We start from the raw sequence: 7,500 nt of genomic DNA, 5'->3' as shown, positions 1-7,500 counted from the left end.
CAAAATGAAACGTGGCGATTTCCTGAAGAAATGGCACTGTAATGACAGGTGTAGTAACACATTCGGAGTACCTCTACTTCGACTCATTGATACCACCACTCCTAAACCCCCCCCTTCCCCCCTCTTCCTCTCCCTTCGTGCGAGAGGACTAGGAGTGAAGGTATCAATGCGTCAAAGGCGAAGTACTGTACAGCATTTATATGTAGGCTATATCCTCTATGTGTGGGCGCAATGTACCAGCACCCCACTCCCCCCACCTTCGTCTGAGAGACTGAGGAGGAGGCAGCATCACATCAGTAAGTGGGTGTCATCCCGGGGTTCGCCCTCCCCCTATAGCACATTTTCTATTTATTTATAGGTATATGTACCGCATTTATTTCTTGGCTATATCTTCTATGTGTGGGCACAATGTACCAGCAGCACCCCACTCCCACCCCCCACCCCCCTATAGGGTGGGTGCTGTGGAGGAGGCAGCATCACATCAGTAAGTGGGTGTCATCCCGGAGTTCGCCCTCCCTCTGAGGGACCCATGCCTGATTGATCACCTCAATTAGGGGGACGAGGTGGGACGGCAGACGTGCGTTAAGAGCAGCAGCCGTGGGAGTGCTCTCTGTGTGTGTGTGTGTGTGTGTGTGTGTGTGTGTGTGTGTGTGTGTGTGTGTGTGTGTGTGTGTGTGTGTGTGTGTGTGTGTGTGTGTGTGTGTGTGTGTGTGTGTGTGTGTGTGTGTGTATGGGTGGGTGGGTGCGTGTGTGTGGGAGGATGAGAGGAGACAGGAATGAGCGAGAGATGGATGGGAAGATGGGGAGATAGAAAGAGGGAGTAAGGGAGGGAGGGAGGGAGACAGACAGAAAAAAAAAGCAGAGAGAGTATTTGTGTTCAGCACTTTCCTACCCAGTGCGACGTACCACACCTCAGGCACTTCCACTGAAGCTCCTAAGTGCACACACAAGCCTGCAACCAAGGGGGAATAATGTTGCTTCAGACCTAAAACATCAAAGACAGATAAAAAGAGCGCAAAGCAGCTCCTTTTTTATTTTGACTTTTTTTTTTTGCTTTTACTTTAAAAAAATCTTCCCTCCCTTACTAACACAGTTACCACCAAAACAGTGGGCGCACTTCTTTAGTTTTTCCGTGTAAGAAAAGATTCCTCCTCGGTGTCAAACAAAGTTGATGCAAATGGTGGCCGCCAGTGCTGGACTGGTCATCTGGCATACTGGGCATTTTCCTGGTGGGCCGACAGTCCCCTGGAATTTTGCTTTTTGTTTGTTTGATTGTTTTCCCTTATAGATTGGGATCAATTTAGATGGGCCGGCCCATTGGTCTATCTGAAGCTCTGTGAGTTGAAAGCGAGTCTTTTCAGAATGTATGGCACAGTGCCAAAGACTTGATATCAAGTCAATTGCGTTTTTTTTTATGGGGGATGGGGCCTAACACGTTGATCTGGTATGTTTGTTGTTCACATGGACAAAGAACTCAATTTTTTATGGCTCTTGAAAAATCACTCAAACGTTGAAAAAAGCCTGGCAACCCCCCCGGTCTGAATTTGAAAATGGCTGGCACTCAATGAGTTAATATAGACAGTGTGCTGAGCCTAATTATTGCCAAGCAGGTGGGGCTGTGTGAGGTCATTTTTCAATCCCTGGGGTGGCCAGGGCTGGATTGAGATGGTCTGGGGCCCCTAGGCTACAGGTTGCTGTGCCCCCCCCCAGAAGGCAAATTTTGCGCCAAATTTACATAGATAGTGTAATAATTATGAGCTAGGAATTAAGCATAATATGTCAACATGTCAACTGTACTCAATACAACCAATTAATTTTTTCAATATCGCATCTTATCCCTTTTTTCTCTCTCGAAATGTTTCACTTTTGGCTGATCAGGGGCCCCCCGTGGCAGGTGGGGGCCCCTAGTCTGCAGCCATATCTAGCCTGTGTGTTAATCCGGCACTGCTGGTGGCCACAAATGGAGAGAAGGGAAGCTAGCTGTCTTTTGTGAGTGCATAAGGTGGGGGGGGTGCGAGGGGGAAAACAAACTGAGGATCTGCTGGGTTAGTCTGGTAGGCAGGCGTGCTGGCCTCAAGCCTGCTGTTGCCAAGATACGTATATATATAGTCCAGTTAGGAGTCATAAAGACAGCTGTGGAATGTTTATTGCTGTTTGGCCTGGCATCAGACTGTTTAACGTGGGGATTTTCAATGTGTATGTGACGTGTGTGTGTCGTGTGTGTGTGTGTGTGTGTGTGTGTGTGTGTGTGTGTGTGTGTGTGTGTGTGTGTGTGTGTGTGTGTGTGTGTGTGTGTGTGTGTGTGTGTGTGTGTGTGTGTGTGTGTGTGTGTGTGTGTGTGTGTGTGTGTGTGTGTGTGTGTGTGTGTGTGTGTGGTGTGTGTGTGTGTGTGTGTGTGTGTGTGTGTGTGTGTGTGTGTGTGTGTGTGTGTGTGTGTGTGTGTGTGTGTGTGTGTGTGTGTGTGTGTGTGTGTGCGTATACGTGTGTGTGTGCGTATACGTGCTTTCATGCGCGTGTGTGTACTGTGTATGACTTGTGAGTGGTGTTGGTCAGAATGCTTGTCTGACAGACCCGTCCTCTGTATCATGAGCTGTCAGGTAAATAAAAGGTGTATTCATTTTCTTTATTATCGTTGTTGTCTTTCGCTGTGGCGTTTTCCCCACAACTTTATAGCGCAGTGGGTTTGCCCCTGCGCTAGAGAGCAGAACAGTGGCCGCATAGAAACCAGCTACTGCCATAAAATAGCTGGCATTATACTGCCCTACAAAGCAAAAAGGCAGTAACTGCGCAGAGCTCAAAACTGAGTCAGTTGGCTTTAAAATGATGCTGCAATCCAGTATAAGTGGTATTTGGGATATTACTGATATGTGACAGTTTTGCTACTTTATATAACCACCCTTTTTCCAAATAAATCATTTTATTGATCTGTAGACTATGATATATATGGCATTAAATTTATAGTTAGCCATTTTAAACGGCAATGCAGTTACTGCCCTTTTGCTTTGTAGGGCATTATAGGCACGGGCGGGCGGATGAACTAACGGCACATTGGCGGCGTGTGCTGTTCCCAGACCACGGGGCAGTGCTGGCTGCCTTAAAGGGACACTGTGTGAGATTTTTTGTTGTTTTTTTTTAGAATTTATGCTACCCATTCACTAATGTTACCTTTTTCATGAATACTTACCACCACCATCAAATTCTAAGTATTCATTATGACTGGAAAAATTGCACTTTTCTTACATGAAAAAGGGGATCTTCTCCATGGTCCGCCATTTTGAATTTCCAGAAATAGCAATTTTTAACTGCAAAAATTACTGTACTTGGGCCATACTAGAAAATTGTAGTTTATTACTTAGTATTAGTTCATGAAAAGATCAAATTTGGCAGCCCAGTCTCAATGAGCAGCATAGTTGCAGTACCTTTTTTTGACCATTTCCTGCACAGTGTCCCTTTAATAGCTGGCATTATGCAGCACATTGATCGCCTGTTCCCAGATCAGTGCAGGGCTCTCTCCTGTAATAATGCCCCCTGATGAATGGCAGGGGTTCTGTGGGTGGGTTTGTTTCACAGCAACTCGGCCGGTCGCCAGGAGTTGGGGCCGGATTGGGGCCGGGGCCGTATTGGGTTTCTGTATTTATTTGACGTGTAATTGGCACGCCGGCCAAGCGTGAAAAGTCAAGTCTGTGAGGACATTGTTGCATGCGGCTAAGGGGGAAAAGGGGAAGTAGAGTTTGGGTGTTGTTGTCACACGTCGGACCCTGGGCGGCCGGTCACTCTCAGTGCTGCCGGATTTCAAACATGGCAGAGGTGTGAAGTGCGACCAGGATTAGAGATGGTCTTTACACTTATGAGTGTCAAAGTTGTTGTGTATGGCCCTACCATGTCGCAAATGGTAGGGCACTTGTTGGCTATGTGGCCAACCCGGGTTCGATTCCCGCCCCGGGTCCTTTGTCGACCCTTCTCCGTCTCTCTCTATCCTCACTCGCTTCCTGTCACTCCTTCACTGTCCTGTCAAAATAAAGGCGGAAAAAATAAGTTGTTTTATATTTTACGTACTGTACAATCTGAGTCAAGAAGTAGTTTAGATGCTGTCGCACTTTGAACCCTGAGCAGTCACTCCAATGCTGCAGGATTTCAAACATAGCAGAGGTGTGAAGTGCGACCAAGATTAGAGATGGTCTTAACACTTACCAGCGTCCAACTTTTTTTTTTAGTGACGTATGTACAGTCTGAGTCAGGACAGAATCATATGATTTTGACAACAGGAAGCTATGACAGGTCTCTATACGTATACATACAACCACTTTGAGAAAAGAATTAGTCAGCGTCTGAAAAATAAAGCTTTTTACACTTTCTCAGACCAGAATCATCTTGTTTTGACAACAGGAAGCTACAGCATGACAAGTCTGTGAACATCCACCACTTTGAGAGAAGAATTAGTCAGCGTCTGAAAAATAAGGCTTTAGGTAAACTTTTGATTTCTGCACTCTCCCTTTGTGTGATTGGCAAAGTGCTGGTGAATCACCAGTGATGATGGGGCAGGGGGTGGTGATGGAGTGGGATTGGTGGGGGTGGTGGAGGTGGGGGGGTGTTGGAAGGCAGACATTGGCCTGAGGAGAGAGACTGTCTGCTTCTCAACTCTGTCTATGTCTCTCTCTTTGTCTCTCTCTCTGTCTCTCTGTCCCTCTCACTCACTCAATCACACACGCACGCACGCACACAAACACATGTGAATAAATTCACTGCAATGGATATATTTTCATAAAATGTATAAATGCAGTGAATTTATTCACCACACACACACACACACACACACACACACACACACACACACACACACACACACACACACACACACACACACACACACACACACACACACACACACACACACACACACACACACACACACACACACACACACACACACACACACACACACAGCATTCCTCTATACGTTTTTCAGCTCTCTCGTCTTCTCTCTCTCTCTTTCGCTCTGTCCTTCTCAATCCCCACGCTCACTCTCCTGCTCCTTCCCCCCTCTCCCTCCTTCCCCCTTCTCTCTGGCTTCTCTCCCTCTCTCTCTGTGTCCTTTCTCTCACACTCCCTCCTATCCATTCACAGCTTCCCCATGTTCCAAACGGCTCCGCAATTCAGATCGGACTCTGACAGAACATTTTTACATGCTGGGTGGTTTTTTTTTGTGGGTCTTTTTTCTGCTCTTCAGCCTTAGCAACACACGAAGACATCACCAACCCTACCCAGTTTCATCTTTTTCTCCCTTTCTTTTTTTCTCTTTCTCTCTCGTTGTCATGCTTTTATTCCCAAACGCAATCTTTTCCCCCATCTTTTTGTGCTGCTGAACCACTATACTACAGATTTTTCCAATTAAGGAACATTCTAGAAGGTTTTTTTCCCCGTTTTACTCTGACTCTGAGGCTTTCTCTTGCTGCACTGATTTCCCCATGAACGCGATCATCTTGTGAGCGATTTTAAAACACAGCGCTTTTTAAGACGGAAAGAAAAAAACTCGAGGCAGCCCAAGCGCAGCCCGAGGGACGGCAGACGCACCAGAAGGGGACCGAGGGTGAGTAACGTAACTCTCGCACTCTGGGTTGAAACTCGGCTGCACGCACGCATGCATGCACACACTCATTTTGCCCAGCTCAATATTATCAGTCACCACCACCAACAACACTGTCACCTCCGCTGTGAACGCCGGCAAGGTGGCAACTTTCAAGTCTCGGTATCTGCCGTCTGAGGGGGAAAAAAGTGCATGGTGAAGAGATTCTTCTTCGCTCGAGACAGTGAGTTTTCCATTTATGACTTGGTTTTATGGCTCTGTTTTATGGCTTATGACTTTACTTACAGTATGCTGTTGCGACACCGGTTGTGCTCTGTGCTGCAATCGCTGGACTGATAATGTGACAAATTGGGGGCCAAATTGGTTTGTGAGTCGAGTTTAATTTGTTAATCGCTGTAAGCTTCTTTGTAGGGAAGGATTGGATTGCCTGGATCAAATGGATATGAGAATCTGAGTCTCTGTATGTGAGTGTGTGTGGGCATGCGGGCGTGCAGACGTGTGTGCGTGTGCGTGTGTGTGTGTGTGTGTGTGTGTGTGTGTGTGTGTGTGTGTGTGTGTGTGTGTGTGTGTGTGTGTGTGTGTGTGTGTGTGTGTGTGTGCGACACAAAGAGATTGTATCCCCTTTGTGAACTCTGCACTTGCACTTGTGTCCTATTGGACACCTATGTTATCTGTACTGGACACCTATTTTATCTTTACCACAGCAAAGGAGGTGTGTGTCTGTGGCTGTGTGTGTCTGTGTGCGTGTGTATGCTGCTATGCTTCTGAGCGTGTGTGTGCGTGTGCATTTGTGTGTGTGTGTGTGTGTGCGTGCGTGTGTGTGTGTGTGTGTGTGTGTGTGCACGTGCGTGTGTGTGTGTGTGTGTGGTGTGTGTGTGTGCATGCGTGCGTACGCTCCTGTATGCTTGTATGCGTGCATGCCTGTGTGTGTGTTTGAGTGTATGCGCGAGAGTGAGGGGGGGAAAGCAAAGAAGAGCAAAGCGTAGCATAGAAGAGGCAGCAGCAGTAGCCCCCTCCCCGTCATCTCAGCTGTTGTAATTTAAGTGGGCTGACGGGCGGGGAGGGCCAAGCTCACGGATCTGCGAGAGCCCCCCTATCCTCGCTCGCTCGCTCTCACAGCTGTGCCACATGCCTGCCGCTTTATTTTTAACCTCTTGCCTTTTATTGGCCTACAGTATGGGGGAGCAGGGCCAGCCTATTGTCCAGTAGACCTACATACCAAATGTGTGTGTGTGTGATTGTGTGTGTGTGTGTGTGTGTGTGTGTGTGTGTGTGTGTGTGTGTGTGTGTGTGTGTGTGTGTGTGTGTGTGTGTGTGTGTGTGTGTGTGTGTGTGTGTGTGTGTGTGTGTGTGTGTGTGTGTGTGTTTCTGCGCGTGTGTGTCTGCGTGTGTGTGTATTCGTGCGCGTGCGTGCTTGCGTACGTATGTGTGTACATGTGTGCGTGCATTTGTGTGTGTACATGCGTGCGTGTGTGTGTGTCTGTGATAGTGTGGGTGGTTGTATAGGCGTGTATGTGTGATTGCATGTGGGTGGATGGGTGTGTTGCATTTGTCTATGATTTACTATGAGTGAGAGTGTATGTGTGTAGGTCCATGAGAGTTCATGTCTACGTTATTGACTGTGTGTCGTTAAGTGCGCTGTCTGTGTTTGCATAGGAACTGTATTGCACAGTTTTCACGGCCTATGAAGCAATTATATGGTCGCTTGATGGATTATTGTTCGATGGACTCCACGTGTTGTTAGTCCACTCATTAACTTTTGAAGATTCCATTCCATACCTTTGTCAGGCATGTGACTGGAGTTTGTGCGTGTGTGAGTGTGGTAAGGTTTATTTCTGTGTGCGCCTCGAGTCTGTGGGCCCCTTATCTGTGTGTGTGTGTGTGTGTGTGTGTGTGTGTGTGTGTGTGTGTGTGTG

At 47.3% G+C, this 7,500-nt stretch overlaps 1 protein-coding gene across 3 annotated transcripts in view; it reads left to right on the top strand.

The window, feature by feature from the left end:
* Nucleotides 1–7,500, top strand: part of prickle2b (prickle homolog 2b) — a 165,425-nt gene that overhangs the window by 67,876 nt on the left and 90,049 nt on the right. The window contains exon 1 of one of the 3 annotated variants that reach the window (XM_063214922.1): nt 5,121–5,587. The exons of 1 other annotated variant lie outside the window; for it this stretch is intronic. The gene's annotated coding sequence lies outside the window, so the exon portion shown is untranslated. Of the gene's footprint in view, nt 1–5,120; nt 5,588–5,672; nt 5,808–7,500 lie in introns of those variants that run through there. One more of the 3 variants, XM_063214923.1, reaches the window with a different exon arrangement.

This window comes from Engraulis encrasicolus, chromosome 14 (genome assembly GCF_034702125.1).
Source record: "Engraulis encrasicolus isolate BLACKSEA-1 chromosome 14, IST_EnEncr_1.0, whole genome shotgun sequence".
NCBI classification, from domain to species: Eukaryota; Metazoa; Chordata; class Actinopteri; order Clupeiformes; family Engraulidae; genus Engraulis; species Engraulis encrasicolus.
Note: the sequence above shows the minus strand (reverse complement) of the source record. Positions and strands in the feature narration are given on the sequence as shown.